The sequence below is a fragment of the Anas acuta genome, chromosome 8, assembly GCF_963932015.1.
Source record: "Anas acuta chromosome 8, bAnaAcu1.1, whole genome shotgun sequence".
In the NCBI taxonomy this organism is placed as follows: domain Eukaryota; kingdom Metazoa; phylum Chordata; class Aves; order Anseriformes; family Anatidae; genus Anas; species Anas acuta.
Window position 1 is genome coordinate 26,347,197 of NC_088986.1, and position 26,086 is coordinate 26,373,282.

Below are 26,086 nucleotides of genomic sequence, written 5' to 3' on the forward strand. Positions count from 1 at the left end.
ATATAGCAGTGCAAGCAGCACCACAGTTTTTTTGTGTTTTTTTTTTTTAACTGACTATTCTGAAAAAAATCAGTAAGCAAAATGATTTACTACAAAGCTTTTGAGGACTCATTAAGTTTTTGATACTACTGAAAGCTGTCAGTGACAACTTTTAACATTAATGTTAACAGTATAAGCATAAACAGTGAAAAAAATACAAAAGTTATTTTAGCTTTATTATTTATGAATCTGATTGCAACCTACTATATATATTAAAAAAAAAAAAAAGAGGAGGCGGATAAAGCGTACACCTTTAGTTCCGCCTTATCTCCGTTGTCAGGTTCCTAGGATTTTAGGGACTTCCCTGCTGGGCAACAGGCCAGAACAGGTAGAGGCAGGGAATCACAGAATCACAGAACTGTCTAGGTTGGCAGAGACCTCAAGATCATCGAGTCCAACCTCTGACCTAACACTAACAAGTCCTCCGCTAGACCATACCACTAAGTTCAACATCTAATGATCAGATACAGATGAGGACACAGAGAATGATCAGCTGTTCCTAAAAAATGAAACAGAACAAACTGAAATATTTTTATAGATTATTATATATATATACTTATATATGTGTATATGTACGTACACATGTTTATACACACACACATATAAATTATTTCTCAGGCTACTCTGAATAGTTAGCAAAATCATACAGTGCCTGTTATGCAGAGATACTTCCAAGAGTGAAAAGTCTTGCCAAAACTGTCAATTAAGACAACTGTCAATTAAAATTAAAAATTATTCATGCTTTCTGGCACACTGGAACACTTTCTTTTTCACTAGCAAATGTGGAAATGCACAGATATTGTTTTAATCACTTTTTATGCTCTTCTGAAGTCTATTAATTTCATATAATCACAGGTGAAAAACGAGTTAGCTACTTAGGTTTGGATATACAGTAATCTTACAAAAACTTCAGAAACAAGTTATTAAGGTTCCCATATCTTAAATTGGCATGCCAAGTTTTTAGTTTTATTGAGCTTGATAACAGCTCATATAAATATTTAACTGTTGGAGATATGAAGTGCTGTGGGCATGCTTATCTTAAACCTTCACATAGACTTCTGAGTCTATTCTATTCTATAGAATTCTTTTTGGTTTGTTTTCGGAGGGAAGTTTCTCTCTCTCTCTCTCTCTGTTTTTGTTGTTGTTGTTGTTTGTTGATGTTTTGTTTTCTTGTTTTGTTTTTTTTTGTTTGTTTGTTTGTTTTGTTTTTTTTGGAGGGGGGGGCTTAGGAGGGGAAGGAGACACTTGAACATCAACAAATTACTTTAATCCAGTCAGCCTACCAAAGATTTTACTTATTGCTGTAGTAAGTTATGAGATATTAGCACCCACAAACGATAATGAGGGGTAGTTTTCCACAAAACACCGACATCCAAAATTACCAGTACAGGATTGTTTGTGGTTAGCCTGAGACCAAAATAAAGAGGTAAAGATCCTCAGGTGCTTTGAAATGTTAAAAATTATATGGTCTTACATAATTGATAGTTCAGCTTCTTTAGCTCATTAGTTGAAAACAAATGAGAGTTTCTCTGTTCTTCATCAGACTGTGGTGTTACCCACATTGTGGTTCCGTAAGCGGCTGCCTCAACTCTTCAGTTGCTCGGGCTTGTCAGTTCTTTGCACCTGGGAATTAAGTTGTGTTGTGATCAGGCCAATAATAAAAAGTTCTGGATAAAATTACATCGGCTGGGATTAAAAACAAATCCTTCATTAAGAAGTACAGCAGCCTTTTTTTGTGTCTGTGCACGCGTGCCAATCGCATGTACAAACACCCAGAGTAAATGTAACTGCATTGGGCTAGGTAGTGTATAAACACAGAGTAAAGCAGCCCATGCCTTGAAAAGGTTAAATTCTAGATGGAAAAAAAAGCAAGCTATGTGTAGAGAGAGAGGGAAAAAAAAATAGAACACAACAGCACAATTGTCATTTTTCAAATCTACCAAGAACAAATCCTACTTTTCAGTGAGACATCAACTAGCAGCTAAAAACCTTCAGCTGAGCTACAAACCTGCTTTTTGGAGACGGAAGAACAGAACCTCTGCACACTTAATTACAGTTGTATTTGCAACTCTCTGCAGGGCATAAATTGATTGCTCAGCTTTTAAATTTGGCAGGTCTTAATAGAATTATCCTTGCTATCTTGAATAAATCAGTCTGTGGACAGTTAGCATCTTTAGCAAGTTTGTCAGGATCTGTTCCAATTTGGGCGGTACTACTGAAAGTTGATGCTCTTATCAGAAGCACATTCTACTTTACGGCAACACAAGTCTTCAAAGCAGGTTTTTTTTAATCAGTCCATCCCCCGTCTTTCTTCCCTAACCTCCCCGCCAATTTTAACATTTGTCTTTAAATCTGTCACTATTTGACATTTCCTAAAAGCTTTCTTTTATAGACAGCATATTTCATTCAACATCATATAAGTTACAATTATTTTTGGTATAGTGGGGAATGTTACACCAGTACTTTTAATATTTCCCTTTTGAACAGTTTTCAACACACTTATCTTCAAGAAAGATACATAACCCTTCTCCTGTTAATTTTTTGAACATTTGTTCTTTCGTTTGATATAACTAAAAAGATTTTCAAGAGCTCTGAACTACTAAAATTCAGACAAGTACTTTGTCAGGTCAATTAAATAAAATCATATTAACAAATTATGCATGTAAAAACTGTATAGAATTAAAATTATATAAAAAAAAAAAAAACATTCTTAGTAAATAGCTAATACCAACAATATTTTAAATCATTCCTCTACTATGAATTTAAAACTGCGCTTCACTGAAAAAAAAAAAAAAAAAAGTTAATTGCAAGAAATTTTCTGCTGTATAGGAAGACAGACAGAAAGAGATTATACATAGCTGTACTGAACTAATTCTGCTTATTTTTAATTAATAAAAAGTTACTGTATTGTGGCAATGGAAACTGCAGAGCACTACAAGTAGTGCTCACTTCACTCACACAAGCAGCCTCTGTAATCCTAAAAGAATTAAAAATTGTCTTGGCAAGGATAGATTAGGGTTTACTGTTTTAAATCTGAACCAGCACTGTAATCTGGAAGCCTCAGAAAAACTTTGTCCATACAACATCAGTGTTAACACACATGACACCCAGCCCCAAAGTTACATTTTGTTTCTAGAATAGATTAAAAAGTTCCTTTAGGGTGTTATCAATCTTTATTTCTACAGTTAACAAGTTTGACATTTGAAACAGTACCACTTTGGCGTTTCTAAATCCATGTCCCACAGGCACTGTCCTGCTTCTGCAGTCACCACGGAAATCCTGGCAAACAGGAAGAGATAGCATGACTGATTCAGATTTTCTGCCTCTAAAAACTACAAGTTTAAAAATGAAAAATGAAGCAAAAGGTTTCTGGTGCTAAAAACTAATAACTCCCCAGAACTGGTAATAGTAATAATAATAACAAGAGTAACAATAATAAAGTCATAGCAAAGGCTCTGGAGCAAACAAGCAACCTACTCTGTCAAAAATTCTTTGGTATGATCTTGGAGATGAATTCCTCTCTACCTCAGCTGTGTGCAGAACAGGATGCTGTTTCCTTAGTTCAGAGCCATATTAGGAAGGAATTTTCATTAGTGTCAGATGAAGTAGAGATGAGTAGGCAGAGAATCACTCTGCTTCTGCACCAAGAATTCCCGCAAGAAATGTAGCATACATTTTTTTAAGGGTTTGTTTTGTACTTACTACAGATGGATGATCTACTATCATAATGTGCAAAACTTAATGAAAAAAATCATATTTAGATGCGATGCTATAGCACCTATCCTCAAAAACATGTGCTAAGGAGCCACATAGGAAATAACAGATGAAACCGTATAATACATGCAGTAGAATATCTGAACTAGGACATCAAAAGAGCAGCTCATATTGTCCACAGCCTTAAGCAAATTAGCATTTTGTATTGCTTTCTGCTACCCTGAAGTTTGTCTCAGATAAAAGTCAGCAATAACTTCTCCACACAAAGGTAATTTTAGAATGATAGGAAAATTTCATGTAAGTTTTTATATGGCAGGTGTAGCAAATTTGCGACTTCACTTAAGTATATCATCTGACTTATGTTTTTTTTTAAACCACCCTACCAAAATCCTGTTGGAGAACCTGGATAATCCTGCACTGATCTACTTTTTCTGAGGTTATTGGTGTCCTTTTTTTCCACCTGTCTGTCCAGATGACTATTTGACTTTTACTGTAATTCTATGAGCAGTTAGATTACATGTTTTTTGGTTTTTTTTAAGTGAACTTTATTATGCAAAACGAAAAAGATCCCTTCTCCTGTCAGCAAGTCTTTTGAGTGACTTGTATCTCTCTTCAGTTACACCTTACAAATAAAGATATTGTTTTGTAGCATACTGTTTGCATGTAAAGCCAAAGCATGAAGCCATATTGAATTTAAATTAAAATTAGTTAAAATACCTATCGAAAATCTAGAGATAAATACAGTGATTCCAGTCACCAAGAGAGTGACTGTTAGGCTTTTGTCCAGTTTTTCAGGCATCTGCTGTTCACTCAGACACAGTGTTCAAACACAGCTAACGCCTACTCAGAGCTTGGTCTTGCTATTCCATTGCTTAATTCCCCTGCAGACAAGAAGTGTCCTTCTACACAGCACTGTACTTGGAATACCAGCAGTTGGAAAAGAGCTGCAAATTTCATTCTACCTGCTTACATTGAGCAGCTTATAACTTCTTCCAGCTGCCATCTGTTCCTCGTGACAGTCATCAGCTCAGAGATACCTCTTCTGTTTTTAAACTATGCTTTCTCACCTTACAAGAATTTTTCCAAGTACTTGTACTGAGCTGTGGAAATGCAGGGCAATACTTTATATTTCACCCAAAGAATTAATTCATGATATTTCAAACAATAACATCAAGCTAAAAAATTTGTATTGCAAAATTTTTAAACGACTCTCTCATTTTACAGGTTAATTTGCTCCATCCAAAGTAAGTTCCCATACATAATAAGTGTGAAATCTAATTGTGGTGAGTCATGTGGTGCAAAGTACATTGATTCATACCACATCAAGCAAAAATCTGCATTCCCTATGTTTACTAGCATCCCACAACAGTTAGCCAACTTAGTCAAGATCATTCACAGGCATTATTACATTATTGCTAAAGGTAAGTACAGGAGGAAAAAGGTTCTGTCTTTTGGGAAATTAAACAGTTATTAAAAGGCAGATTATACTATAAGAATCTCTGTAAGATCTCTACAATACAGCTAGAATACAATCAAAGTATAACCCCAGTGTTTCTGATATATACAAGGTTATATTTCCAAGTATTTCTCCACCTTATACTCACAAACAAGTACACGTATTGCAAAAGACCCCAAGGCTGTAGCACATGCTGGAAAGTACTTGAAACTGCCCTATCTTTTGACATTTAGTAATTCAAATATTAAGGTTAGAGTTTCTCTGAACATGCAGACCCTGAAAAATCTTCGGTGAAGTGCAGTGAATGTAATGTTCACTTTTCTAAATTTCTTTTCTTGGGCTCATTAGAAATAATAGTCAGAACCCACAAACCTATGGCCAATGGCTGAAAAACACCTATTTGTCACACATAGCCCCGGGCCAGGATTTTTCCACAGATTTGAAAACATTTAGAACAGCTCCTCATGCCACATCCTAAGCATTCTTATTTTAAAATATATATATATATATAAGTGCAATAATAAGTACTTACACTTAATGGTTGAGTGGTTGAGTGTGTTGGATTTTATTTTATTAATTATTTTTTAGCTATAACTCTGGGCAGAACTTTCACAGCTTAAAATATTTAGAAGATACCATAATACACTTACATTTTCACACATTCTAAATGCAGTTATCCATCCTAGATTTCACTAGTAGCCTAAAAAAATAACTCCTAAGAGTTTTCTATCTAAATTGTCTCCAGTCAGATGGATTCATGATAGACTCTGTTTCCTATAGAGCTAATCTCCTTACTAGGAGTTTTGCCACGTCCTCTTTACTTTTTATGTCAGATCAACTCTGTTTGTATTAGATGTAGAGATATGGGTAACATGGTACCTGAGGCCTCATTCCAAATACATCTGTGCCTTTCACTTTAGGTTCCTAATGCTGCCCTCTGTATTAGCTGAATCCCTTTTGGGCTTTCACAGGAGAGTTCTGCTGAAGTGAGGAAAAGGTCTCTTGGTACAAAGCAGTAAAGGTTTTGCTACCAAATCCCTCCAGAATGAACAGAAAACTGCGTAAAGACAAGACAGCCTGAAGTGCTGTCTCTGGAGCTACTCCAGCACTCTCCTTTAAGTAAATCCTTTTCTAGAATAATACTCAACTTTAATATTAAAGACATCACTATATCTGTGGCCTTTCAGATATCCTTGCATAAACAACTAGACAACAGTAACAATTACCATAGAAATGAATATAAATCATGTGTATACAAAAAAAAAAAAAAAAAAAAAAAAAAACCTATTATTATAAGTTATTGCAATGCTACCTTCATTCAGTCCAGAATTTTGGTGAGGGGGAATAACTATTTATGTTCAGATTTGCAGATGTCCTTAGACATCTTAGTTGTACTGATTACAAAATAAATTACAGAGTGAGTTAGATTCCAAGTGCTACTGCTGATCTGGAAATCTCTGATGGGCCCATGATAATACATTATTTCATTCAAGGCCATACATTTTCTCATTTATATTATGTTTACCAATACAGACTTACAAATATACTACAAATCCTTAGCAGGATGAGCAATTACCCAGAAATAGTTGTGGTTTGTTGTTTCTTTTTTTTTTTTTTTTTCCTGATGCTTTTTGTCTTACAATTCTTCCTACCAAGGTAAGATCTGGTTTTCACATGGAAAAAAAAAAATAGTGGCAAATATTAGTGTTGTAACTTCAAATTTATACTTTCAAAATGATAATTCAGATGCAAAAAGAAAAGGCCAGATGTTTCCAAATTTTATTCCAGGTGTCAAATACAGTGTTTTGAGAAAGAAACTTAGAAATTTATACTAAGTCTTAAAAAGTTAAATGTGAAAATAGTTTCCAAAGGTCATGCTTACATTCTCTTGATTGTTCCATAGCAAATATGTTCAGTTTACAGTTTGAGTTCTTTCATGAGCCAGCACTGCCATGATTGTGAAAGCTGAGATGGATTCTGATTGCTCATGCATAATCAAGTTATCTCAGCTATTTAGATTTACAATGCATGTTGGGTTGCAAAAATGCCTTTGAAATTTTGCTTTCAATCATGTGTTGTTGCAGTTATAGTACAGACAAACCACTGTGCTTACATGCTTTGAAGGAATCTTCATAATTTTCTTGCATACTATTCAAGGAAGTCTTAATCTGCTGAGCTGAAGATGGTAGTTGACCTTTAGAAAAAAACAATAAGTATAAAATAGTATCTCAAGTATATTTAATAAAGAGAACATACAGAACTTGTCCACTTGTCCTTACAAAAAAAAAAAAAAGCCCATTTAACAGTAGCGCTGAATGAAAAAAGTGATTTTTTCAATCACTGTCTGAAGATAGGCACTGAAACTAATTGCGACTTTAGGATTGCCCCCGAAGGCCTACGTTATCTGTTTTTATGGCACAACCAACAAAACCACTTACTAATGGGGAAAGAATGGGGGAAAATCAATTTTTAAATCTGATTTGATTTCTTGTTGGAATTTTTGAGTCATCGTAAAAGTATATTTTAAAATGGTGGATTTTAAAAGGTTGAGCATATTAAAACAAATTTACACCCCAAAACAACTCACATTTTCACTATGCCTTGAGAAAACCATTCTGAAAATTCTGGTGCTAGTTCATGTATTTCTGTTGAACAAGTTTATATTTCTGCCCAATTCTAAATAATTCATAATTCAGCCAAGAAAATTTAAAATGACAAGGAAAAAAACAATAAGGTCTATTTCCACATTAGCTTGCAAATGGGACAAAGTGCTCGAGCATCATATTTTAAGAAAAACAGTCATTTAAGTTCTATGTTACAAAGAATCTTCTCACTTCCATTTGCACTGCCTCCTTCAGCTGTTGTTATCTTTCATCAGCAGCCATCCTCGTGTTCCATTTAATATTGAAGGAGCACTATCAAATTGTTTTGGAGAACTAAAAGAAAAAAAAAGAAAAAGAAAAAAGAGGCTCAACCACCACAGATACACACAGATCAGAGTATATTTTCCTCAGAGTATGTTTTCTTTGTGCCAATTTTCTTAGTTGGAGTCCTTTCTACTTTTTTTTTCCTCCTCTCCTTCTCTCCATATTTTCAGTGCTTTTTTCATCATTGATACTATTACTGACCATCAACAACCATCATGGAACATTTTTGTGCCCACCATCCCACTTTTCTCATAGTGTTGTCCTTATGTATGTGGATAGCACGAAAGGGGAAGCAGCCATTCCATGAAACACAAAGCCACCCAGGGGCAATGTTATCAGTAAGTAAGAGTCAAACAAGAAGAGGAGCAGAAAAGTGTGAAGTCAGAGTCAGTATCAGGCTGCTCGGACAAGTGCAATAAAAATAGATCAGAAAAGATGGGCTAAATGCCAGAGATGTAGTCCCAAGGCTAGACAGCAGAAAAATTCTTAAAGATAACTATGAAGAGAAACAATTCTGCAGCTTCCAGGAGATCACGAATAGGATATCTGTACAAGCAAGGAATTAATTGAATGCACATTGCATTAAATCCTCTTTTCAAAACAGAGGCAATCACCTGCAGTTCAATCCATTTTTAATCTATCCAGAAGAAAATACACTTTAAAAGTACAGTGAGAGTTAGAATATCACGTAATGGCTAAAAACAAAAAAAGAGTTCGATGCAGAGTGATTTAAACCGAATCTTTGTTGACCACTCAAAGCACTGAAAGAGCCTATAGGAGAGCAAGGATGAAAAGCAAGGATGAAAATAGATACAGAAACGACCATTGTTTTCTCCTGTTGTCTTCCTTTTGCTATATTTTACTATATATCTATATATTTGCATATTACCAAAAATGTTTATAGATCCAGTAGCCATTTTCATCAGACTGTGCATTGCCCAATTAATAATTTACTTGAGCTAGCTACAAGAGCAGATTAGTAGCAATTGAAGTTCTTTCCTGTTGAAAAACTCTTATGTCACAGGGTCAGTAAACACAGAAAGAAGCCAAAGAGTCTCCTAAGGCCTGAGAGAACTAAATTAATTTTAGGGAAAACAGGGTTTTAGTAGGAACACAATTGTTTGTTTGTTTTTTTAAGGTAGTCTTGTAAGAAAAATCAAATCAACAGCATTGCTTTTACATCTGATGTAATACTTGGAAACACCCAACTAGTCTGGAGAACCCCCAGATATAAACAACACTGAATGGAAGAGGAGGTTTCATATTCCGCATCTAAGAATGAATAAGAGATGTTGTTTTGTTGTTATGGTTTTGCTTTTTTGTTTGTTTTGTTTTATATCTCCTCCAAATATTTTAGATTTTTCTTCCAGAAAGTATTTTTCACCATGCAAGGGTAGATTGCATGAAATTTTAATTTTAAGAGATGTATTCTAACAGCAATAAGCCATGCCAAGGCGTGCATTACTAGACTTATTGGCAAGTCTTTCCAGTGATTGATAGCGCTTGGTCTTTAGCCTGATTCGTTGCAATGAACTCAGGACATGCACTAATAGCCTACAAACATACATCTTTCTGGGGCTTATTACTACTACGTTATTCAAACCAGCACAACGTGGCTTTCTAAGCATTCCCCTAGATTTAGAGAGTACTGAAAAACAAAGATTTTGTGTAGAGTTAAAAGAGCACAGTGTGTTTCGGGTCTTGGAAAAAACATCATTTTCAGTTCAAAGAGACAATACATTCGAAGTTCCAATCAGCGCTTAATTTTGTGAATGCAACTTCAGGTACCATGCTGGGATTCCATTCCAAAAGCTGATGATAAACACACAACTGGTGGAAGTTGGTCCTACAGTGATTCTAAAAAAGGATCGTATGAAAGATTTTTTAATAAAAAAAAAAAAAAAAAAAAAAAGCACAATAAAGAAACAATTCTATGTCACTTATCACAAGAAATACATTGAGGTTTCAGTGCCTGAAGAACATGGACCGACTCTACTATATTTACAAGCTACATTTACTTTCTCAGTCTACAAAGCACAGTAATTCTAACAAAAAGCTGCCTGAAATTATGAGAGCATAATTACTGGCCTATAGAAACTCATTCATCAGTATCTACAAATTCCTGTACGCTGTATGTTTTACCTGCATCATCTTCATATTTTCGAAAATGTTCTTTCACTACTGCAATGGATTGATGTGTTACCTTGCGTGTGTATGCACAATATGCAACACTAATTGTATTCATGACATGGAACATTTTCTTTGGCTGATGGACTGAAAACAAGAACCCTGACTTACACGATTACTCAGTTAAAAAATAATTTTGATGTTTAGCTCATTATGGAGCATGTTTAAGAGCTGCAGCGCATCCATTCTGGAACTTCAGTGTTCCTATAGAATCCTATGTGATTTGTTTATGATGTGGTGATGATTGACTGTCAGTTACTAATAAATGGTAAATAAAAAAGTAACCTGTGATATTAAAGTACTACATTAGCTACATTGTGATTAAATTACAGTAACACCGCCAGCTATAAACCTTTATAGAATCTCCTCAGCCATGCAGTAATTCTCCTAACTATACTATTATGTAGAGCACAAATATTTCTTTGTAAGTCCAAAGCAATACATCAGGGAAGCATTTACTGCTAAAGCTAGATTGAGAGTAAATGCATCTTGGGTTGCTATGAATAAAGCTCTAGCTTCTCATTACTTTATGACAAGACACAGAAATTCACTTTACTTTTCATTTAAGCTTTTCTGCTCCAGTTTATAGATGTATGCCTTCACGCTTTTATTCCCTTCTCGCTTCAGCCGTACGTAATAAATGATTATAAATTTTCACATTTGACCACCTCTCTGCTAGTCTCATGCTTAATGCACAAAGTTGGGAAGCTGCAGGTAAAAATTTCACAAACACTTTTATTTATGATGTTGTCCTTGGTAACGGAAATTTCAATGTACTGAAATGAAAAGTATGATTAAAGGGATACGACGTCCTGACAAGGATAGTAGAGGGCAGCCTTCTATTTCCCACTGAAAATATATAATACTTTTCTGACATCAATTTCATAGAGAATAGACATGGGCTAGTCATGAAAAAAGACACAAACACGTTTTTAACTTCAGTGTTGTGCTGTCTGAAATGAAACTTATTCCAGAAATATCTTGCCCAAGTAACAGCTTTTAATTTTGAGTCAGACAGAGCTAATTTTGTGTAAACAAAAAACATATCACTGTGCAATTAAAAAAGAAAAACTGTCTTAATGTTTTTTCTGCAAATTTTTTAAAAATACAAAACACCTCTCCACCTCTTAAGAGAGATACTCTCTTCTCATTTCCTCTTGTCACTTTCCCTATCACTTTACTACTACAATAAGATTTATTGCTTGGAGATTTTGTCAGTTTCTGGATCTAAATTCATTTTAGCTAACTTGTATTGTCCTACAGAGCCAAAGAGTTGTGAAGCATTTTAGTAGTGCCCTAATAACAACTGGTTTGTTTTAGCTTCTCTTTATTAAACTGGAAAAAGATATATATCTATACGGCATTAGCAGTTTTGATCCTCTTCATGCACAGAGGTGAAGGGAAATGAAATCACATTAGGTTTATGTTACTAAAAATTAACTTATTTTGGCATGTGATATCACCAATTAAAATAACTTTTTAACTTTAAAACAAATATAAATAGCCACTAAGCACCTGCTAGCACTTACCATACAGACAAATATTTTATTCACTTTCCAATACAAATATCAAACATAGCTTTGAAATTTCATGTTTATGAAAATAACAATTGAACAACACCTACTGTTTAAATATATTAAGAAAAAAGGATTCAAGGAGAAGTAAAAACAAAACAAAAAAAAAAAAAAACACTTCTACGTTAAGGCTTTTCAGAAGTTTTTTTTTTTAAAAAAAAAAAAAACACTATGTAGATGAACTGGATAGTTCAGGACTTCTCTACATGAAACACTGAACTTTTCACCCCTAAATGACTGTTTCCAATCCTGCTTGGATTGGTACAGACTAAAACTTGCTTCTATACATCTATACATTGGATGGTCAACAATATATACAAAGCTCTTAGTTTATATTCACTGACAGATGGGTCTGTGTACACTTCACACTGAACATTTTCTGTAACTAGCATTAACAGGCATAGTTAGCAGAGAAATAGCAATGACCAAAATATTATTCTAATCCTGTGGATTCCATACGTTACTGCCCGTGCAGGGCAGTTATACCTTTTCTTTAAGGGTACAAATGATTTGAAGAAAAAAAAATCCAGAATGTGATATCAGTACTAAAAAGTTATGCTTATTAAATTCTTAAGGCATTGTATGAAGACAGTAGTTGAGGATTTAGCATTTGCTATTTTTTTTCCTCCTTCCCCTCTTTAAAAGTGGGTAAGCAGCATTCTGTTACAGATACCCAATCATTACGTTATTAAGCAAAATATCTCATAGACGTACACAACATTTTTCAGTCTGGACTCCTAACAGCATCATACCTTCTTCACTAACAGGAGCTGCAAATATTTTGTGACACATCCCATTTGTTTGCTAGCTATCACAGAACCCCAAAAAATACATTATGTCCTCTGTCAGTTATTAAAAAAAAAATCACAAAGCATAACGAAAACAAAATTACCAGCAATTATCATTTGAATTTCTATCTTAATCTATTTCAGATTGAAAGTTACTCTGAGGTTTTACACCTTGATATTTTTTCCTATCTTACCACCCAATTACAAGCTACTGTGGTCATTTAAATGATTCCTTGTATAATCGTTGCCATTATAATACCAGCAATCTACATTACTGAGTATCCTGCATAGTATCCTTACTGAAGCACACTTGATTCTAAACGCATTTTAATATTTGCAGTTTGAAACCTGACAAAAACCCCTTAGAGTAGACATATGGTATCAATTATGCCAAATAAAGCATACAGGTTAGAAGTACCACAGCAGAGATCACACTTTCTTTTTAACTCGCTAATGTCTCTGACCCCTCCGTACAAAAGCACTTTAATCAACATTTATATGTAACTTTTTCTTTTTTTTTTTTTAGCCTTACCATTTAGCAGGCTGTAAAAAATGTTTAGCAATCAATTATACACATCAAGTTGATATGCTGCAGGACTGAGGGTCATTTAAGCTTACAACTACATCTGAAAGAGTTTGGGCAAGCCACGTGGGGAGCAAACTAGCTTTCCCCTTTTTAGATTTGCAGGCAAAAGGACAGCTTAATTAAACCCAATAGAGAGCATCCCCTCAACATTTCTGAAGCTCGCAGTAAAAGCACTGACAGCCGTTCTGGGGCTCAAGAGCGTTTGGGCTGTGCGTACACACAGCACTGATAAGAAATGTCACCATCAAGTGATCATACTAGATAAATTTTATTCTGATTGCCAGGCCTAATCCAGCGCTGGAACAATAACCTAAATCTGGACCTGGCTACTGTTGTCTGGTATGAGATATGGGTCAGTAAACCTAAGTGCTCTATTTGTAATCATAAAAAGAGAGATAATGCATAGGATGCTAAACTATTGCTTTGCCTCCCCTTCATCTTATGGGGAAATTGATGGTGCATATTCTCCAGAATGATAGGGAGAGCATGTGGCTGATTAGGAATTAGGGATTTGCTCTGACTATGGATCTTTGTAAGAAACTTCTTTCCCCTCTCACCAGTATTTTCAGGAGAATGTGAGTAATAAGATTGTTCAACTAAAGTAATGCTTTTAGGGGAGGTTTCTCAGTGAACTCCACCTATTCTTTCCAGGTTCATACATGTATGTAGCCCAGCTTTTGAGCTTTTAAAGTGTCTCCAAGATGTCACATTATTTGCAGAGGCTCTTTGCTAGCCTCCAACTAAGCTAGTGTGAAAAACTGCAGCAGCTTTGTGACTTTCTCCCACTGTCACTGACAGGGAGCAGCGATGCTTATTTTACAAGTGTTTTTGGCTAATATTAATCCCATAGCACCTGTTCCAATTGTGCTCTCTGTTCAGACCTTCTCAATAACTCATGGTGCCCAAAAGAAAAAAGGGGGGTGGCATTTCACTTCGACATCCTCATTTTCAGGTAAGTGCTTACTCAGAGAACAAGTCAACAGTGATACAGGAGATACAGTTTAGAGGTTTGACTTTGTTTTTCTCTGCTACAGTCTTCAAAATTAGGACAAGCAGCACCTCTGGAACTGCGTAGGGCATCAGGTGTATTGTGTATACACAGAACACGCTGCATACTTTCTGTGCATCCCACACATTCACAGTGCCTCAGCATGTGTGCTATAGAGTTAACAAATGTCCAAACACCTGGGATTCCACCTAGCTGACAATTCAGGATTGAAAAGATCCAGGGAAATCCAGACAAACAGTAGCCCTGTTTTTGAAATCTTTCCCAAAGTAAGGAAGCTCTGTAGTTACACAAGTTAAATAGTAAAATGTGGTTTAGTTTGGAAGACCTCAAAAATAAAGTTTCTTGACCTCATTTTTGATGGTCCTTAACCTGCATTGGGCATTTGTCTGAATTATTACAGATGCATCGATCTGACTTCAAGCTGAAGTTACTAAGGTTTTATAAGACTGCAATAAAGCTTTCTTTGCATTAGCCAGCCAAGCACATAAACATTTTAATGAACTGTTTTTACATGGTTCGTTGAGTAGCTCCTGGTCTCCTATGATACAAATCATTTCTCTGTCACACTCAGCCCTCTCACAGGCCTTTCTTCTCAGCGTACGAGATGCAAATTGAATAGCACTTCTATGGAAATCCAGCAAACACTACATTCCAGTCAGTATAGCTCCCAATATTAATTGTTTAAGCTGTTGTGTCAAATAAAGAAATTCTCCAGCAATCACCAGCAATGAGACAGAACATGTACAAAAGCAAGCTTCACTGTTATCGTGGGCAAACTGCTAGGGACCACTACAAAATAAGCCTCTTGGAGCTACCGCATTGCACCGCAAGCGTTTCAGACAATGAACTACAGTGTTGCCATGGAGTACTGGGGGAGCTAAATTCTCATTAATCATAGACCAGACCATCTCCCAAACAGGTATTTATTATATATTGACCTAAAAGCTGAAATAAATTATTGAAATCAACATCAATGCAGAACAAATCTCTTTGGAATAATTAAGTAGCATTAATGATGAGCATTTTGGTGTATTCCAGTCAACCTTTAAAAAGCAACATGAAAAACATAAAATATTTATTGTTATGTTTTCAAACAAACTTTACGACATATTATGTATTTTCAAGATTAAAGATTAGTTCTAACACATGATTTAATAATGAATGCAAATTATGAATGAATATTTAACAAACCATATCACGTTTTATGTCTTAACATATCCTTTGCCATTACTGTGACTGAATGAGAAATGGCTCTGTGATGTATTGTCCTGCTGCCTAGAGCTCTGGTGTTTTCACCTTGATATGGCCTTTAAAATAAATTAATTTGTTAACGTTTAAGAACTCTGTGTAAGAGTTGACATAAGACATTTGTAAGTCTGTTTATGATCACACGAACCACACGCTAATCAGATAATATTTATTTTAAAAAGAATTTATTTGGCCAATTGTTCCAAGAAAAAGATTTGGAAATGTTTATTTCCAAATTGAGTTTAGGACTAAGTGGTACTAATGGTACCATAAAGATATTATATAGTGTTAATATAACCTGAGTATTAAAAACATAATGAATTTGCTATTTATGAACCATTAAGTTGTACCTCAACCCTAGAATAAACTTGATATCATTACAGACCTATTAATAACTTTGCTGTCTGTTTTACTTCTCCTTATCCTTCTTCCCATCACCGTTTTCCTCTACAAAATCACAGAGACATATTTTGAAGACATTTGTAAGGTGAATTAAATAGCTTTTTAAAAAAATCAATATTTTATTTTGTTCTGGGCAATATACTCCAATATTTTGTTTGCTTAATTGGAGGTTTCACGAAGTTCTCCAACAAGTTTTAGTGAATGAAATTATAAATCTCATATCTGCCAGTGTTCAACTGACCTGACCACATAGATCATTGTCCTAATCTAGCTGGCTAGGAATCAGACCCATTGTAAGTTTTAACAAGAATTTGACTAGGAACATCATCTAATTACATATAATTCTAAATATTTAAAGAAGAATTTTAAAAAGAGAAAATTCGAATAAGGATTTTCCTCTACTTGCCCTTTCAACTCAGTATTTCTACATCACTTAATGATCCAAAGTACCTAAAGCATCAGATATTTAAGGGAAAAAAGAAGAAATATTAACATTAAGAATGGTAAGAGGAGAACAGGCCAGGAAGGATCAGATTCAAAAGGGCACTGCAATTAAAGGACAGTAAGAAACAATGAAGTGATTATCCTTAGGTGAGGAACAAAGTCAAAATAAAAATGCATTTCCTAACTGACAAGGCAATTCTTACAATAGCAATTCTTACTCTCCTCTGCTAGGATCTGTTTTTTCTGTCTGGATTGCTCTATCACAGAGCTTTGGATATCCATTTGCTTTCACATTATGTGTTTTCTCATATTTTCCCCAGCATTTCTTTATCTTCTGCTGTCTTCTTGCAGTCATCTCTCCCTCTTCATTTTCTTCTATAATTTTCTACACATCTTGGTCTCTACCAATGCCATCTATCTCATTGCTGTTTTCTCGTGTTCACATCAAACTATTTCTGACATAAGCTTATCTTATGGTCAATTTGATGATCACTCCTATTTAGGCTCCAACTCAGTTCCGAATTTTTTTTCGTCTGCCTACTTCTGTATCTTATGAAAGGCTGCCACCATCAAAAATTCACTCTCATTTCACCTCTTGAAAGAGATCTGAGAGTATCCAGTACTTCATCATGGACTGAAAATGCAGGTGCTGCCTTGGATTTGGAGAGATTTTATTTTGAAGCCTTTCAAGAGGGCCTGGTAACTCAGTTCAGATACTACAACTAGTGGTATGAGAAAGAGAAAGCAAGCAGTGCCAGGTAGGACTATCTTGTCCACTGAGCTGCTGTATGTCCATGTCGTGGCTTATACGAAGTTCTGTGATTGTACAGACTGATTCCCAGCCTAACCATAGGGAAGGACAGATGAAAGAAAAGGTGAGAAAGACAACTGTGTGAGGGTTATTCAGCGTTTACCCTTGTTTTCAGTTCTAAAAAGCTATTATTCTCATGACACGCTGTAGTTCTGTGCTGATCTCTTCTCATATAAACAAAAACCTAAACTGAACATGGGATGACAACCTAGTTTCACACAGTAAAACAACTTTTCAGTTCACCAGATCATTACTGATGATCCAGGATGTTTTTTTTTCCAGACCACAATCCAAAAAAAAATATCTTTTATTTCTCTTTCCCATATTTTCACCTTCCCATACTGAAACTCAAACTCTCCTTAAACACTTCAGACCAGTGTCTTCTCCCTTTGTCTCCAAGCGATTAATGCAGCTGAGATAAAACACCATGCTTGGAAGAGAGAAGAATTTAAGAAGCCAGGAAGCCCAACAGACTCCAATGGGAGAGCTAACCAAATTTAGGTTTAACCATCTCTGTTCTCCATGTGTTAGCCTGTAATGCGAGGCCTGATGCTCTTTTCGAGCCCAATTGAGATGACCATTCTTTTCTCAATGAGCTTAGAATAAAGCTAACAACAATCTCCTTGGAAAGATTTCTGGTGTAGATGCATGGATTTGCCTGCACATCCACTGCCATTTCTCAAGTTTCTCAGCAGGCAGTGACCCCACACCCAGGCCCCTGCCCCCATGAAAGCCAACTGGAGCAGCTCCAGAGACTTGGTTGTGTCTGATACGGGGCTTGGAGGTAGCCAACAACCATAGGTCAACAAGCAGCTCTTTCTGTAGATGTTGCTCTCTCACTCAACTCTCCTGAGCTCCTAAAAAGCACACGCTAGGTGCAGCCTAATATGCTAGGTAAGAAGCATTAAAACATTAAGCATCACTGCACACTAAGGCCAAGAGCAGGGAAATTACTCCACCTGCGGCCACATTAAATTCAAGTTGAGGTTCACGCAAAGTGGCACTACAATATTGCGTTCATATTCATGTTGTGTTCATTCTGCCGCACGTACCTAGCTACAATCTCCATTTTGAAAGCCAGCGGTTATACGTATGTCCAGAGGAAAACAATCAAGCAAAATTCAGATGTGTGAGACAGCGTTGTTAAACTGTTCAGGATAAACAAGGGGTTTCAGAAAGCAGCGACACTTTCAGTATTTGCACCTGAAAACTTAGGAATGAAGAAGAGAAACAATTTCTGGCTGAAGTATAGACAAAGAAGATAACCCTCCCACAGGAGCACAGCATGATAAGTAGCCACAGCGAGAATCACTGTGATCAGTCAGAAAGGCAGGAGAGTTATTAGCTTAGCCCTGAACCTCCTACTTAATGTGGGGCCAGTGGTGATAGTTAACAGACCCTGGCTAAGGTGACAAGCTTTGGACCTGCTTGAGAAAATCCAATTGAGAAGCAGCCAAGAGGAACAAGAAGCTAGAAACAGATGTTCCAGCCACCAGGATGTGCACACATTTAACCTGAATATGTAGAAAAAAATATTATTTTCTATAGATAGTGATTTCATCTCCTTCTGCAGCTCGGGTACTGTCAGATCTCATTATCCACAGCTCAAGTGCTTCCTTCACATTTCGGAACAGATCTTAAATCCAAGCGGAACTGTTTGAGTGATGGCTACTGAATAAAGAACTCAAGGCACTGGATTGATATTCTGAAGATGATTCTAGCATTCAAGCAAAACAAGGCTAAAGACATGGGAATACAAAAAGTTTAATTCCAACAGAGAGTTGAAATAGCTCCTAATAGCCATTCAACACTCTGCATAAACCATCAGGAAAGCTAGCTTTCTTTCGGCTGTCAATTCATATTTAGCAACTGCTGCTGATTGCATGTACTTCTATCCAGAGAAAACTAGATCACTGCCAGAATGGGACAGAAACAGGTTCGTCAAAAGGAGCTAATTGCACTCAACGGTGATTTGTGCCAAATACAAAAGAAATACACAGATTAGCTTTGGACTTGGACATCTCTGGGCTCCACAGTGTACAAAAGAGTGTAAACAAGTCTTGTGGGATATTATTTTCGTATATACAATATACACTCTGGTGCACATTTTCCTTTTCAGTTCTATAAATCTGATTAACATTCATGAAAAGTATATATGCACCTCAGGAGGAGAAAACACCCCCACTATGTCGGTTTTTACAACAAATTTCCTGTTCTCAACACAACATACATCTGGTCCAATTTCAAACATTTTTTTTTTAGGGATGTAAAACATCCCTAGGTAGTTACTGCTAAATTTGTTTATGGTTCTACATTAAAAAAGTAAAATAAATGAAATATGCAAAAGAGAAACTAATACCAATGACTGATTGCAAAAGCCTATCTGAGCACACAAGGAACAGTGAAATATCTTTACAACCAACATTTTATTCTGTCTTCTAAGCCAGTATAGCTTCGGAGGATGGGATTAAAATAAACTACTCCTTCAAACTATAACTAACGTAATTATGTTCTCTTTTGCTGACATTTCCAAAGTAAATAATCACAGTAATTTCCAAAATAATCATAAATAAGTCCTTTGCTAAAGATTTTTTTAATTGCTTCTAATTAACATAACAAAGTATGATAAATTATTCTGATATTTAACTTAAAAGAATATTTAAGTCAAGTAATATCATAGCACGGAGAAAAAAAAGGAGTAGGGGGATTAGCACATAAAATTAAAAACTTCACTACCCAACCAATACAGTATTTGTATGTAATCAAAGATATGAAACCTTTCTTCATTCTTAATTCTGAATCCTAAATTCTCAAAGTCAGGTGTTAAAGATACCAGTTTTTTCAAATTATAAAATGTAGATATAAGGATATAGAAATTTTTGTTCCACATAAATTTGTGGTGCATTGTTTCTTACAAACCCAAAGCAAAACTTTGAAGTATGCAAATAATAACAACTTTGGAAACATCTGGAGAAAAAGTTTCTTCCTAAGGTAGGTTCTACTTGAGAGTAACTCAGTGGTCAAAAGGTCCGGAATATGCCTCTCCCTTCATACATACTTAAATATTTCATCTAAGCCACATACAACTTTCCTAAAATAAGAGATTTGAAATAAATAAATAAATCTTGTATGTACTGACTAAAATACCTGTAATGAACAAAATACTTGCTCCACTTGCACGTAATATGCAATTCAGTTTCTTCTCGTACTTCTGTGGACATAAACATCTGTATAGGTCTAACTAGAGACATTTTTTGGTAGCCCACAGACAGGCTTAAAATTCACACCTCTAGATCAAGCTAAGATGCTTCAGTTGTTCTGCAGCCTCCTTCCCCTGAGCTGCAGCAGTGTATTTTACATCACACATTAATCCTGATGTCACTAGCATCAGAAATACCACCTGGTCTTCCAGTGCTGAAAGGACTCCAACCTACACAACAGTTCAACACCCTACATTGAACCAAGGTTCAAAGCAAACCTCTCCCATTAGCCAAGAACATCATCACTATGTTGTTTCAAAACTGATTTAACAAAAACAGCAACAAAACAAACACACATACAATTCTGGTGCTAACCTCCACAGATTTCTCCATAGGACTCTATACACAAAAGACAAGGCCTGAATATCCAGGGACTTTTTGAAGGCAGGTTCTACTTTCTGTTTTTGTGGACGTTGACCCATGACTAGACATCCTAATTAGTGCTTCAATATAGCAATCAAAAACAGTGAACGTATTCTATTATCATACCATACCTCTAAGGGCCTTTCTGCATGTTAAAATAATTCTTATCTCAGCATTGTTTTTTGCAGGCCTAGCACACTGAAAAGAAGGGACATCAAGTTCAACAAGCAACTCAGATTTTCATATAAAGCAATATATGAGACCCTATGAGTTCAGTTCTCTTCTCCATAATAGGTCTAAGTTAGATGCAACTGTTTCAAAACACGTAAGGCAAAGAAGTTCACTAATTACACAAGTTGAATCTTTTCATATTTAAGCATGCACTTATATGTATGCATATGACAACACAACCAGCTTAATATAGTTAAGTAAATCAGTTAAATATTTGTGGGTTTGTCTTGTGGCTGAGTGCGAGTACGAGCATCAACATTTTGAAGCCTCCCCAAAAGCACTCCTTTCAGCAAATGTGGGTTCTATTTAAAGACTTGACTGTGCTTCACTGCCTACAGATTTATTGGTCATGAGTATTACATGACATTGATTGTGAAATGGTTCAACCAATTCTTCAAATTGGCTCTGAAATACTACCTTGTGTACTATGGGGTCATTCTATGAAGTATGTTGGAAATTCCTCTGAATATTTTCCAGCGTGATTCCGCTGAACAATAGCAGGTTTGGGGATTATGAGGTAAGTGCCAAGAATATTCTGTATACAGCCACATTTAAAGTGACTGTGGTTATATTAAATTAATAATGTATGAGGAATTCTTCACTACCACAGTGCAACTGGAAGCCTGCAGAATATAAAGGACAACCATCCAAAAAAGTCACAAAGGCTGCTAAGGTTTCCTCTGGCCACAGATTGAGATGTGCATTTGTGTGAATTTTATCTTTTAAAGTGCATTGCAAACATAGTTAAAAACTTCAGTTGGACAGGTATTATCTCCATTAACAGGTGGGGAAGCTGAAAGCGAAGAGAATTTCCAAACATCATTCCTCCAGAGGCCTCAAAATTATCTGGGCCTGCTTAAGTACTGATCAACTTGTACAGCTATTTTTTTCATGTGCCCTGATGACTTGTTTTGGACAGCTATTAGATACCTTGCAAGTAGCAATCAATTTACTGTTACAAGATTTATTCTGTAATGCTAAGGGCTGAGATTACAACAGGCATTTCAGTATCTGACAGACTGCACTGCTGTGTTCCCTGTGTCATTTCCATGTTTGGTTTTTGCTTTTGTTTTTCTGGTTCTGTATATGGCACTAGATTTATACTGCAAATATGTTTTCTTTTCAATACCTGGAAAATAGAGTTACTTTCTAGCTCTCTGTCATTTATTCTTTTGATAAAACATATCTGAATTCTTAAGTTAGAAATAGACTTTCTCAATTTCTATTTCAATACTTCTAACAGTAGACTGTGAATCAGATTATTAGGACATAACAAATATTCAACATCCATATGAAATTCTAAGTGCTTTCAGCAGAACCTAAACAATATAATTTCCTGAAAGATAAATTAGGCAGACACAAGTCAGACAACAGATACGGGATACCAGAATGATCTTTAAGCCATCAGGCACTGTTCTAACAGGTTATTACAGTCTTTTCCTAATAACACAGGAGCTTAATACTAGAAGCAGATACCTATTTGGACAGCTTGCCTGCTCTAAGATTTGAAAGCAAAATTTTTCATCCCAGATTAATCTTTTCTCTATGAAAGCATCTGTAGAAATTGTGGGGTATAGAAACACAGCTTCTTATTTTACCTTTTTTTTTTTTCTTTTTCCCTACGAATATCTAGAAAAGAGTGACTGAGTTACTGCTACTAACCCTTTCTGCCTTGCAGAGGGCTATTAGCCTTCATATTGCCCACAGGAGCATCAATTAGATTTCAGTATATTATGAATAAATTCATGCATCTATATGGGTATTAAGAGATTTTTCACCTAATGTAACTAAGTGAAACAGTACCAGGGGAGTAGTCATAATACCACCACTTCCACTTTAAAAGTCCAAGCTAAAATGCCCTCAAAGATTGAGGGTCATTCCACCTCACCATGCTGAGCTACATTTCATGGCTTGCAACAAGTTAATCTTACTTGGTGCTGTGAAGAAATGTCACAGCCCAGCCCAGGACGAACAAACAAAAATCAAAAAAAACATATAGGTGCCATCTCTGCTGTCTATAACACAAACACCTGAAGTCTATATGCAAGGAAACAAGACTAAAGCAAATGTCAGCTCCAAATGTCCTTGTTTTGTCCTTGTTTTCATGTTTTGGTCAGATTTCTATACTGTCATTTCTCGTGCAATCAGGCTAAGGTACCTTTGTTTTCAACTCCACTCAAAATACAATTTCCTGATCTAATCCTGTTTATTACCAGTGTGAACATTTTTTGAGCATAAAAGGTATCCTAGCAACATTAATGACCCAAACATTAATACTTAAAAAGGCAGTATGTCAATTTACTGAAGCAAATTCCTTTTTGCCCCCAAGTAATCACACCAAAAATGCTCCCTAAAAGATAAGTGAGGGTCTTTCTCACAGAACCTCCTTTCCTCAAATAAGCAAGACTTAGCCTGAGATCAAAGCAGCATAGTAACTTTCAAAATATATAAAATTAGATCTAAATGTTTTCCTTTTACATCAGAAAAGGAGGACAACTCTATTTTTTTTTTTAAGATATCTAGATGAAACCCTGGAAAAGCTTTTAACTTGCAGATACGTTGCTATAATATATTTAGTCACCGTGTGTTTCGTGAAGTACTGTATCAAGCAAAAGCAACATAAATTTCATAACAAAATATTTTATATCCATATTGGAAATGCAGATGCATGTGCCTTGCAAATGACTGGTGTGTTTAAAGTATGAAGTTGATTGACACATGCTTTCACTTAATGACGGTAATTACAAAGAATAACAACTCCAAACCACATCTGTTCAATATAACAATCTTGTTGTGCTATGCAGATTACATTGAGAGCTGTCAGAAATGCCATTTTACCACAAATCATGCATAAGCACATTTGTAAGACAAGAAACAGATTAATAAGCATCAACACTTTTCTGTAAACACTTGTTGAAGAGAATAAAAGCTGTTAGCACTGAAGGAAATGATACAACAGTGGATGCTTTTTCTATCAAGTCTGAAATAAGAAATCACAGGAAGGACAAAAGTGCAGGCTGGATCCCTGAAGAACAAGAACCCTGTAGCAGATCAAGATGTGTAAAACTCAGCACCCACACCTCATATGAGCGATATTTAACCATACTTGCTCTTTGCTTTTGATCGATCTTCACTTATCTTCCTTTAACAAAACACTCAATAATATAGAAAAGAACATCTTTAGACAGTATCAAATTCAAGCATCTAAAATACCGTACCAAAAAGAAAGCTTAGTTCTAAGTAAGCACAGATACAAGTCTATAAGAATTATTTGTTCATTATTTTAGTATTCTTTTATCATTTTGAAAAAAAAAAAAATAGTGCTTTCAGTGGGGTTATTTTTTTTTTCAATTGCATAATATTCAAATGAAAATTGAAGTTAAAAAAATCTAAATGAAGAAAACTAAAATAACTGAGTCATAAACGCTACGAACTTGTTACCACATTGTAATTGTAGGTGCCTTTACTCAAAGGCTGTTTAAGATTCAGGGTCATGTTTTTTCTACAGCAAAGGAGCATGGAATTATAGGCAGGCAGTCATATGATCTCAGACAAGTCATTAATGTAACATGACTTTGTTTGCTTTTGTATGACACAAGGCATTACAGGATATAGCTGACATACAATATAATTGTAGAATAAATAAACAGCATGGTTTGAAAACAAAAAAAAAAAGGTCCTTAGATATGTTCATCTTAGTAATATAACTTTTTCTTTCAATTTTTAGATAAAATACATAATCTCTGAGAAATAATTTTCCACTAACATGACTTAGTTATTCCTAAATAATCAGCAGAGAAACTTGATTTGGTACATACAAATAATACAAATTTAACAGATTATCTTTTGGGCTGTAAGTATTTTCCAAAGTTGTCTGAATGTATTCTTGCTCACAGCCCACCACGGTGAAATAACTGTATACTTCCTTAAGTAGACAAACTGCAGATTTAGCCAGAAATGAGACCTTCTGCATGCAGCATTCACTTTCAAGTTTAGCTTCAATTTTCTTGTATTGCTCAAAGTTTTTGTTTTTTAATTTTTAGCAATAATGCTGACAGAGCTGTCTCAGGCTGTCTCAAGCATACAGATAAGCCAACAGTGATTTACATCACACCCAAAGATTTCATAAAGAAAATATTTACTACATAAGTATTATAATCTAGAACATGTCTAGAAATAATAGAACAGTTATTACCATGTTGTAGGCTTATTCAGTTGCAATAGAGCAAACAAAATTTTTGAGGCCAATAGGAGAGATTCCCACAGAATATCAGATCTCATATCCTGCAAACTTCTTCGTTACTGAGACAATCCTCCTTGAGTTCATACGAAGTTATGACTCAGCTCCTATTTTGTATAAAAATCAACATAGCTTTAGTGTTGTTCTGTTAAAACTGCATGATTCCTATCAAGGTACTGAGCCACTTATGAGATCATGCTGGAGATCATGATTTCCAATAAAAAAAAAAAAAAAGAGAGAGAGAGAGAGAGAAATATTTTTAAAAGTATTCAGAACTTCAGAAATTTGCATTTATAAAGTGTCTACAAAACCTACTGAGCATTGCAACAAAAACGGCAGCTACCAGGATTTTAACACACCATAATATTGCTTCTATCAAGCTATTAGCAATAAAGTTTACATTGAGCGATTATTTATTGCACTGTCAAGCAGAAACTGCGATATTACTTAGCCAGCAGGTTTGCAAACTGTGTCACTGCGTGAGCCAGGGTTGAAAGTTCTTGACTAAGGGGTGCACCTGCCCCTCAGAACCATTGTTTAACCCTCTCTTCAGGGTAGAGCACAGCATGCTTCCTAGTGCAGCAGCAAAGGATTCTTTAATGCAATTTTCTTCATCACAACAAATATGTAAGCCTGAACAAATTTTCTCAGAAACAGCTGCTTCTATGGTATCTTGGCATTTGAGTAAATGATTTGCAGAAATTCCACAGGGAAGGAGGTACTTTAAAGGCTGCCAGGGAGTGTGATAGGGCTAGAAGAAGAGTGAAGAGGCACAGCTGTGACAGCTGAAAGCGGGATAAGCTGCCA

At 35.5% G+C, this 26,086-nt stretch overlaps 1 long non-coding RNA gene across 1 annotated transcript; it reads right to left on the bottom strand.

Moving 5' to 3' along the window:
• Positions 1–3,199: 3,199 nt before the first annotated feature.
• LOC137860714 (uncharacterized) lies at positions 3,200–26,086 on the bottom strand. The gene is made up of 4 exons (XR_011099146.1): positions 25,727–26,086; positions 8,044–8,145; positions 7,323–7,403; positions 3,200–3,318 (listed from the first exon to the last, which is right to left on the bottom strand). It is a non-coding gene; the product is annotated as an uncharacterized lncRNA (long non-coding RNA).